The sequence below is a fragment of the Saccostrea cucullata genome, unplaced genomic scaffold (genome assembly GCF_032062105.1).
Source record: "Saccostrea cucullata isolate Sc308-1 unplaced genomic scaffold, CSIRO_AGI_Scuc_v1 ctg9322, whole genome shotgun sequence".
Lineage (NCBI taxonomy): Eukaryota > Metazoa > Mollusca > Bivalvia > Ostreida > Ostreidae > Saccostrea > Saccostrea cuccullata.
In genome coordinates, this window is record NW_026925122.1 from 829 (window position 1) to 12,159 (window position 11,331).

An 11,331-nucleotide genomic window follows, 5' to 3' on the forward strand; every position below is an offset into this window, starting at 1 on the left:
CCCATTGGTTAGCATTCAACAGATAAAATAAAAAAAACTTCCTTATATCATACAAAGTCATGCACATTTTTTTATCATTATTCGAGGAAAATGAACTTAATCACACTCGAAGAATAGGAAATGTCGCTTTCTCTCAACTCTGCTGGAAATATTTTCTAGAACAAGTAGATACGGGTATCTTAAGGTCGGATTCTTCTCATATTTCTTGTATTTAAAAATTAATGAAATTTTCACAGAATCAAGAAGACAATATCAGTAAGTGATAGTATCAGTCAGATTAAATTTGACGGATTTATATTAGAGGCAAGGTCAGGTCAAGGTCATTATCTCTTTCCTTGACATTATGAATAAAAAAATACTGTTGCCAATCATGTGATGCCTACTTCTATTTCAAACGTTTAAATACTGTTCTTTTTGCATAAAAAGATAAAACTATATAATATCGGGTCTATACCATGATATTATCCTTTTACATAAATAATTTAACTAAACTGGATATTGTGTAATCCGAATTTTCTCTGTTTTTCTTAATTTTTAGGATATATTGGTTATTTTGAAATGCTTCCAATATTTAAGTTTTTCTTATTTTCACATATAATAAAGTAGTCGTATAAATGTACAAAATGATACAAAAACAAAAAGTTTTTTATCGTTTACTTAGAGAGAAAAAATACTTTTCATGGATTTTTGGCTCAAATCTTTACTTTGATTGGAAGCTTTTAAAAGCTAACATAGTTCTAGTTTGTTTTGAAAATCATATTTATTTGATATATTTTGAAATTTAGTCCCTATTATTAATTTAACTTACATTTGCAAATTTCTTCAAGTCTTTCATTGTGTAAAAATTATAATTAAATTCATTGTTCTATTATAATTTTGAGAGGCAGAAAAGAAGATATTTTCATACGCCACCATTCCGCCAAAAATATAGTCCCTGCTAGTTTTCAAATGCACTTTACCATTTCTTTTTAAAGTTGTACCATTGTGATGGAGAAAGAAAAATATGGTCTTTTAAATTCCTTACGCCTAAATATATAAGACATAAAAGCAAATATACTTCGAATGTTTCATCTAGTCAGAAACCAGGGAAGAATCCTACCTTAAGAGATAAAGTACTATAGCAATTTCCCTTTTCTTTGCAAAACTGAAAACAATATATGGTGTCTATATCTCCCCTTCAAAAATCAATTCAGTATCAAATATCTTTTTTGCACACTCATGAATTTCCACAATACAAAACAAATGAAAATGAAGGATATATGTTGGATAATAAATGAACTGTGAGAAGGAAAGATGAATAATGATTTTGATTTCTTTTAATATAAAAATTGAATTAAAGATATGTTTTATAAAGGGGTCATTGAAACATCCAACAACCCGTGGAGATCCCCTATAATTTTAGTCAAAAAGGACAATGGGTCAATCAGATTTTGCATTGACTATAGGAAATTAAATGACATCACAATTAAAGACAGTTACCGAATCCCTAGAATTGACTGTACACTAGATGCATTATCACGGTCTAGGTGGTTTTCGACAATGGATATAAAGAGCGGATACTGGCAAGTCGAGATGACTCCAGAAGATATCCCAAAACAGCATTTTCGATACCCGGTGGTGGACACTGGCAATTTCGTAAAATGCTTTTTGGCTTATGCAATGCTGGTGCGACTTTCGAAAGACTCATGGAAAAAATTGTCTTGGAAAATCTGTTTAGTGTACCTTGACTTTATTAAAGTCCTCTCAAAACGTTTTGATGAACAATAGACAATTTACGACAAGTCTTTACACGTTTGCGTGAAGCTAATTTGAAAATGAAACCTCAAATTGTACTCTTTTACAAAAAAGGTCTCGTTCTTATGACGCATAGTTGGGGAAAAGGGTATTGCTACTGGCCCTTCAATAGTTGAAGCGGTAAGAAATTGTCCTATCCCATCAAATGTGAAAGAAGTAAGAAGTTGTGCTTCTGCTATAGGAAATTTGTTTATAAAGGACGACTGCACTTAAGGATCTGCGAAATTTCCATGAGAATGAACTTCCAAAGCAGATATTCTTCCTTTGAATGCAGGAATGATCAACATCTAATTTACAACTTAACTTAATTACAATAAATAAAAGTATTTATTTACGAGGTATGCATTTTTTTTTTATCTAAAGCGGGGGTCATCACAAGTTCTTCAATCTCCGTACGATAATGAGGACGCCCTTTTTTCTGACTAAAAACATAGTTAGCGCATGTTTGTCTTTTGATCTCCTTTTAACAGAAATTGTATATTTGTGTTGGTTATGTTTTGTTAAAAGGAGATAAATAGACAAACATACACTCGTGGTTAAAAAGAAATAAAACTGCTTCTTACACTCGCTTTCCCTGTTGTAACCAAAGGCTGTGACAAAGGCTTGAATATTATAATTCATGTTAGATGTTAATGGCAATGTCGCTTCCAATACTTCCAATATCACAGATTCGAGATGGCGTAGAAGAGGTTATTTGTTATTATAGTAAATATTTTAAGTGCGTCCGAACGCCACTATACTGTGTAACTAGAAGAGAACTTTTAGTCATAGTGAACTCAATTAAGCATTTTCATCACTATTTGTACGGAAGATGTTTTAAGGTTAGGACAGATCACGGATCTTTAACCTGGTAACTTAATTTTAAGAACCCAGAAGGTCAGATCGATAGGTGGTTTGAGTTCCTATCCTCGTATGACTTTGACATAGAGCACAGGGCGGGCCGTTCTCATAATAATGCAGATGCATTGTCTCGTAGGCCGTGTACTAAACTGTAAATAGTGTAGCTCAGCTGAAGGGCAGTACAAAGTAAATTCTGATTGAGCTAATATAAATCTGTCAAAAATCTGAGACAGGGACTAACTGAGACAGGGACTGGGCATTAACAAGGAATTGAACAAAATTGTTAGTTCAGATCTTAACGAAAAAACTAAGAGCTTAAAAATGCCTGCAAATTGTTCTGTTCTAACCAGATCTGGTGGTAAATCTGCTCTTCCCCTTGATATCCCAACAAAACAAACTAAAAAATGTTGCAAACAATGAAACAGTTGTAAGTGAAAATAGTATCAGTTCTTTACAATTGAAATACTTAGATTTGAACAAAATGGGTAAAGTCAGGTCAAAAACCCACTCGGGAAAATATTTCACATACAAGTGAATCTTGGGAATATTACTGGACTAAATTTTACTCACACTCAATCATGGGAGGGACCCTGTATCACAAATAGGAAGATGTTCACCCCAAATTGTTTTACCAAAACCCCTAAGTAATTAAGGGGCTACATGATGATGTGACTGGGGGTCATTTGGTTTTTAGCTCACCTTAGCCGAAGGCTCAAGTGAACTTTTCTGATCAAAATTTGTCCGTTGTCTGTCTTTCGTTGTTGTCGTTGTAAACTTTTCACATTTTTATCTTCTTCTCAAAAACCACTGGGCCAATCTCAACCAAACTTGGTACAAAGTATCCTTAGGTGAAGGGGATTCAAGTTTGTTCAAACGAAGGGCCAAGCCCTTTTCCAAGGGGAGATAATTATGAATTAGTGAAAAATTAATGGCATTTTTCAAAAATCTTCTTCTCAAGAACCACTGGGGCAGGAAGATGAAACTCATATGGAAGCATCCTCAGGTAGTGTAGATTCAAATTTGTTCAAATCATGACCCCCGGGGGAAGGATGGGGCCACAATGATCGATCAAAGTTTTACATAGGAGTATATAGGGAAAATCTTAAAAATCTTCTCGGGAACCACTGGGCCAGGAAAGATAAAACTCATGTGGAATCATTCTCAGGTAGTGTAGATTCAAGTTTGTTCAAATCATGACCCCAGGGGGTAGGGTGGGGCCAAAATGGCTGATCAAAGTTTTACATAGGAATACTGTAGAAGTACTTTTTTCCGCGTGGTATTAATTTACGCTATGTACGCGGTCACAGATAATCCGCGGAAATTTGTCCAAGCGTACTTAATATAAATGTAAGGCATATAGTGACAGTCAAGAAAATCCGCGTAATTTTCTACCCGTGGATTAAACAGAAAATTAGATTCCGCGGAATTATGACCCCGCGGAAAAAAGTACGTCTACAGTATATAGGAAAAATCTTTAAAAATCTTCTTTTCAAGAACCACTGGGCCAGGAAAAATGAAACTCATGTGGAATCATCTTCAGGTAGTGTAGATTTAAGTTTGTTCAAAACATGACCCCGTGGGTAGGGTAGGGCCAAAATAGCCGATTAAAATTTTACATAGGAATATATAGGAAAAATCTTTAAAAATCTTTTTCTCAAGAACCATCCCGTGGGGATCCGGGTTAGAATAGGTCCTCAGTACCCCTTGCTTGTCGTAAAAGGCGACTAAATGGGGCGGTCCTTCGGATGAGACCGTATAAACCGAGGCCCCGTGTCACAGCAGGTGTGGCACGATAAAGATCCCTCCCTGCTCAAAGGCCGTAAGTGCCGAGCATAGGCCTAAATTTGCAGCCCTTCACCGGCAATGGTGACATTTCCATATCAGTGAAATATTCTGGAGAGGGACGTTAAACAGTATACAATCAATCTCAAGAACCATTGAGACTGTAAGGATAAAACTCATGTGAAATCATCCTCAGATAGTGTAGATTCAAGTTTGTCCAAATCATGACCCCGGGGGTTAGGGTAGGGCCAAAATGGACGACCAAAGTTTTATATAGGAATATATTGGGAAACCTTTTAAAATCTTCTTTTCAAGTACTTCAAAACCATGATTAGTGATATTTATATGAAATCATCCTCAGATAGTGTAGACTCTAGGTTGTTCAAATCATGACCCCCTGGGGGGTTAAAATTCACCACCCCCCACCTCAGTAAAATTTCAGTTCTGATCTGATATGTGCTTTTTTCTTGCCGATGTTCTTAGGTGAGCGCTGGGCCCCTGGGCCTCTTGTTTAAAAAAATATTTGTCTTTGATAAATACTTCTGGCACAAAATGTGGCAAGATATACAGTCCAACAGTAAACAGTGTGATGTTTATGCATCGAGGAAATCTCCTAACAAGCATCCAAAAGCTTCATTCCAAACTTACAATGTAGGCTCTCCTGCAGGCAATTCATCTAGAAAAAATTGACAACATTCACAAACTTGCAAGAAATAACACTAAGTAAAGTTCTTTAGCCCAAGGACTCTGAGAAAAGTATGTGTAGGGATAAATAAAGCTGTACCCATGGTTGAAATTACTCCACAAAGACTGTGGAAACTGTCCAAACTTGGGTAAACCACATCACGTTGCAGGTGAAATAGAGCTCCCAGATAAGTAATCTGTTGAGTTGGCTGTAGTATTGATTTCGATTGATTTATCACCGGACCTAAATCCATCAGCAGCAACAGAGTTCTCTGTAGTTGGTGCATTAGTGTCATTTGATCTGCATTTTTTCAGCAGCCAATCGTCCTAATACATGTAAATGAAAATCTGCTGACTTCCGAGATGCGCTCCTACAGATGCAATTATTTTTGTAAACACTCTTGAAGCTGTTGCAAGACCTAACGGCATTGACCTGAATTGGTAATGGTTGTTGTCTATGCGCATAATCTGAGGGGTTTTTTTTGTCCTCTTGATAAATCGGAACATGTACCAGGGTTGTCCAAAAAGTTCGTGGACAATGACGTTTTTGTCAAAATAAATGGTTCTATATGCATCTTTTGTATATCAAAATATTTCTTATGAAAAACCAAGTCAGAATGGTTCAATTTTTATTGATGACACGTAATATTTTTTTAAAAATCGTGGTCGCAGATTGTGCGCACGGACCAGTCTGATGTTAAGCTAATTTCATTATAACGTCAAGCATATGGATTTTGACTTAACATATGTTCATGGACACACACTTCATTACTTTTTTAACGCGCTACGCACTTCCAAGTGCTAGCAATAATCTTTGAGTATTGACTATAATTTATTTAATTTTTAAAATTCAAAACAAAATTCAAATTTACGAGCGTCATTTGAATAAACAGTTTGTGTACACAAACTGCACAGCCCAGTCCGACGCTGCGCGTCAACGTCAGAAATCTCCATTTTCAATAAATTACATGTGTTTTAAAATTCTTGTAGTGTCTTCGAAGTTGTACACATCGTTGAAAAATCGTACATATTAATCTGAAATTGATACAGTAAATATACATGTACATGTATATCAATAAATTAAGTAGTTTTAACAAATATTTAGTCTCTTACGTCGTTTCAACCGTATAAAAACTTATTTTTTTTGATCGGACGCTGCCCCGTGCGGACGAGTTTTGACACATATTTTTAAGGGTTTTTGTTTAGTATTTGTACTGTCTATATAGTAAGTGATACTTAAGATATCATAAAATAATTATTGCCTATTATCTTCCACAACTCAGTGTTTGTCTTCATCATGGACTTGAACAATATCGTCAATTTGTGAATTGTTCACAACTGGATAATTGTCACCACTATTACTTACAAGATCCTCATCATCTGACTTTCTTGAGTGTTGATCATCTGAAGGTCGAATTCTATGGAACCTCGTAGACCTATTCTGTGAACGTGTAGCAGACGGTTTTTCAGTCTGTTTACTTGCGCCATGTACTAATTCTTTAGCTCTAGCGGCTATCAAATTTTACATGAAATATCCTGATACCGCTGCCACTGAGTTTCAAAATTTCCCAGCATGAAAGGGGGTAAACTACTCATTTGTGGTGGGAAAAACCCCTGCGCCAAATTGCCGCCATTTTATCTCTCATCCGATAGAGGTTGTGATTCTGATACAGCTACGTTTCCCACAGAGGAAGCTTGTGAATCAGATCAAGTGTTATTCCCCACAAAGAGAATTTCTGTTGCTGGATTTGACACTGTTGCCGATTTCTTGCCAGATTCAGATTTCTTTTGTTCAGTCATTTTATTCATCAACGTCCGTTTTTACTCTGTCCAAGTAATGCCAACTACACAAGGAAACGCTTCATTGCAGAAGCGATGTATATAACATTCTGCGTAATCGTCTAAAACTGTCATTTCTCTATTACACTTCTTACATATTTTATACGAATCAGACATCGTTAATCACAGGCTACTAAAAAATTTAGTCACAGAAGATAATACGCGGTTTTCTTCCAAGATGCCCGAACAAATCTGAAGCGGAAGAGCTATCGGTATTATGGTTATACACAAAGTGTATGATACCACAGGGGTGGTCTCAAAAGTTCAGGTGAAAACGTAGGCAACCCGGGGAAAATGCAAAAAGCTGATGTAGGTAGGTATAGATATTCATGTCAACTTTAAAAATCTCCAAAACACAAGGGGGACATATTTCACCACAACAGGTTAAAGCTGTACATTGGTGAGAATAAACCAACAGGATTTCAGAAATAAATACTGAATTTGACATATTGATTTATTTACAATTATTGACATTAATTTATGCATAAATGAAATTGTTGACCTTACCTACGACTTTTTTTTCTTTTTGTACATTTCATGTCGTTGAGAGTTTTTCAGAGTATTAGGATCCTATAAAATACGGATCAGTAATGAAAAGATTGAGTTTTTACGTATTGGTAATTCACAACAGGTTGTGACCACTCGCCAAAATGGGATATAATAGAGAGGTTTAGCAAGCTCACTTGTACGTGTACTTGTGCGTGTTAACTACATGTTAGAATTACACGTACACGTTAACATTTTTTTTCTTGTTTAGCAAAGTATAACCTGTACTTGTACTTGTAAGTTTTTAAATGCAAAAGTAGTTTACATTTAAAAATCATCCGAAAAAGAAATGATTTTAATACGTATATCAGCGTTTTATATAAATATATGCTTGTACTTATGAGAAAAAAGATTGTACAGATTTCTTATATTTTTAATCGGTCAAAGCCTGTTTCGAAGATCTAGATGTTGTGATTTTAACTCCCTATCAATTAATATTTTTCAATTACTGACGTTCAGTTCTTTTTCAGTATTTGCATAAAATATTCGTTTTAGAAAAACGCACACTTTATGAAAAATAAACAGCAGTTGAAGGATTATAAGCTACAAGTTTTGACTTACGTGTACTTGGCAATCTACACGTAGCCTGTGTAAGAAGATACGTGTAGAAATTTGTCATTAGCAAAAGTGATGACGTAATGCACAGATTTCTAGTACTACACGTACACGTACGCGTACACGTTGGTTTGCTAAACCTCTCTAATAGTCCGTTTAGGATATAATATCCCAAATTTGATATAAATTTACAAAATGAATTTTTTATATAGGTAATAAATATTATAAATACGCTTCAAAAGAATAACTTTTGGTAAGCAAGTTTTCTTTCAATTTCCTAAACATTGGCCATATAGAAAAACTTGTCAACCGAAAATTATTCCTTTATATGTGTCTAGATGCGGATTTATGATATTTATAGCCAAAATAAAAGTTGTCATTTTTTGCAATGTAAATTTACATCCAAATTGGGATATTATATCCCAAACGGACTATTATATCTCATTTGGGCGAGTAATCCCAGCCTGCAGAAAACGTTTGATCAACGTAAATTTGAATTTGAACTGTGCAGTTGCATTAATTGTTTTCCAGAAATTGCTGCAAAACAACTCAAAGATAACTCCACTTACAGTCAGATTATAAGATAATTATAACAAATATTCAAGTTTTACTTACTGAAAGTTGCATTTCGTCCATTTTTGCAAGTATTGTGGACAAACTTTGCGAAAACTCAGTGGCGCCTTCTCAGCATGAGGATTTGACGTCATGCTTTTTGTTAAGTCGTACGAAGAGATGTCATGAAATCTTCTTTCGTTTTAAAATTACGACAATTGCGTCGTGTTTATTGAAATCTAAGTATTGTACTAGATTGAAGTTTATGGTTTTTTACATAATTGTTTTGGTTTGAATTTGCTTATGATTAAGTGAACTTACATTTAAACTTGAATGTATGTTTGTGAAAATTTTTGACTCATTGTATTGAGAACTTAGCATAACTTTTTGTCCCTGTAGTTGTTTGCTATAACGTGACATTTTATATTTATACTCACTAAGTGAAGAAATCACTAGTTCAGTTTTTATTCAAGACCTACCGATATTAAGTTTATTCGTATTTACTAGAGGGTTTGTTTGATGGTGGTTTTCAAATTAACATATGTTGTAAAGGGTGGTTGGTTTGTTTTTATTTTAGGTGATAAATACAGAGCCAAAGAAGAGTTTTTGTGTACATTTATTTGAATAAAATCTAACAAAATATTAAAAACAATTTATATCCTGCTGTCTTTTGTTCAACATTCAGTTTAAGGAGCCCCACAATGCTGCGCCGCTAATCATAGACAGCCGTAAGTCGTAACGGTTAATTGACGGAAGTCGTCGATATATCGAAATGTTAATTTGAAGACCACAGCAAGTGTTTCTCAAAATTTTAAATAATGCATAACATTTCCCATACTTATACATGTATCATACATACATTTTAACACGTTTTGCCATTTTTATTGCATTTTTATATCTTCTAACATTCTTACCTGGCAATGTTAAGCTTCTTAATATATATGTTCCTGAGAAGTGGTTGGATGCCAGTGTTGGTCTCATTGTTGTTATACCATATGTTTTCGCTTTCATTGGAGATGTTGTCATCTGTAGTGCCATTGAGAAGGTTCTTGTTGTAGGAGCGCTCATCAATTCCCTTGTTAAAGGGATTTTCCACTCTGTTGTGATTGTTTTCTTTGCTGTCAGTTTTTTTGTTGTCGAGGCAGTCCTTGTTGCAGAAGTTGTTGTCAAATTTGTTGCTAACTTAGTGGGATATATTCTAACTGACGTCTTTGAAGGGATTGTTGTCCTTATCTTGGTAACTTTTGGCCTAGGTGTTGTCGGTGGTAAAGTGACTAAAATAAGTGAAAATTAACTGTCTGACAAATTTGTCGATGCTACATGTACACACATGGAATATCTAAATAGATACATACCTGTCCAAGAAAGACTAAATCCTTTTGCATTCAAAATTCTGTCAGATATAAACGATACTCTTATTTGATTCCCTTTTACGACAAGGTCCCTCCCCTTTAATTCACCACATTTTTTAAATGCAGTGAAACAGCATTGATCCATTTCTTTAATCTACAAAGTAAAAAACAATTGTATATGGGAATTTAAAAAAATATATATATATATATATATATATATATATATATATATATATATATATATATATATATATATATATATATATATATATATATTGTACTCTAGTCCCATTAATGTACTAGTCCAAGTATTTTTTACTTTTTACTTAAACATATACATTTACATGTTGTACATAACTTATTTAGCAGGCGCAGAATATGTTCATGCAATCTTGTAGAGGACTGTTAGCCTAGTTGCATGCTTTTGATTGAGCATACTGTGTATTTCATGCAACAGGCTATTGTGTGTATTTTATTTGTTTATTGTCATTTATATTCAATAAATGACCTGTTTTATCTTTATGGAGGAGTTGTTCTATTTCTAATTATGAGTGGTAGGCAGACAGACATAAATATATCTATATTGTACAGAGAGAGAGAGAGAGAGAGAGAGAGAGAGAGAGAGAGAGAGAGAGAGAGAGAGGAAAAGAAGGAGAGATTTAAGCGTAATTATTACAGCTTTTTTATCCTTCGTTTGTGCCAAATACTGTGTTATTAATTTAAGATTAAAATTTAATAAAAGGTGAATTTTACCTCGAGATAGTCGTCACAAGGAGTTGCGAATTTAATATTCATGTCATGAATTTTAAATGTTACGTTAGCTGCAGTGTGCCCAGTCCATATTATCCAAGTGTAGTTTGCATTGTCCGGATAGTTGGCGGGGTATCCAGGTGAGGTAAACTGCCCCTTCTTTGTGTTGATGTTTTCCAAGAGAATATTTGATGTCAATCCATATTCTAAAAAATATGCAAAAATATAACATAACAAATTCCATTTGAGATTAAAGAATTATTTCTCATAATTTTATCCTTTACCAAAGCATAGGACAGTTGCCAATGAGATCACTAATATGTTCATCTTTCTTCTTTGGTTATTTTTTCAAAATAGATTGCAGTAAAGAAAAAATAGTCTAATTTCATTGTCCTGGAACGGAAGTTACACAAGGAAAAACTTATTTTCCTGAATAATAAGTGATATATATCTTTAAAATTTTATCAGGATCTACCGTAGTTAAAGATATTGTTGTTAAAATGACTTTTTAATGATATAATGGTTCGGAATTTCTTTTCCCGTCTGGTTTCAGAATTGTGACCCATGCAGCCATTCTATTGCAAGATGTATTTAATTTATATCTTAAACAAGAGGTCTTTGTCAAGACTAGAGCTAT

At 34.2% G+C, this 11,331-nt stretch overlaps 1 pseudogene; it reads right to left on the reverse strand.

Annotated features, from left to right (window-relative positions):
• Nucleotides 1–8,993: 8,993 nt before the first annotated feature.
• On the reverse strand, nt 8,994–11,089 carry LOC134268098 (protein SpAN-like; annotated as a pseudogene).
• Between the last annotated feature and the right edge of the window lie 242 nt (nt 11,090–11,331).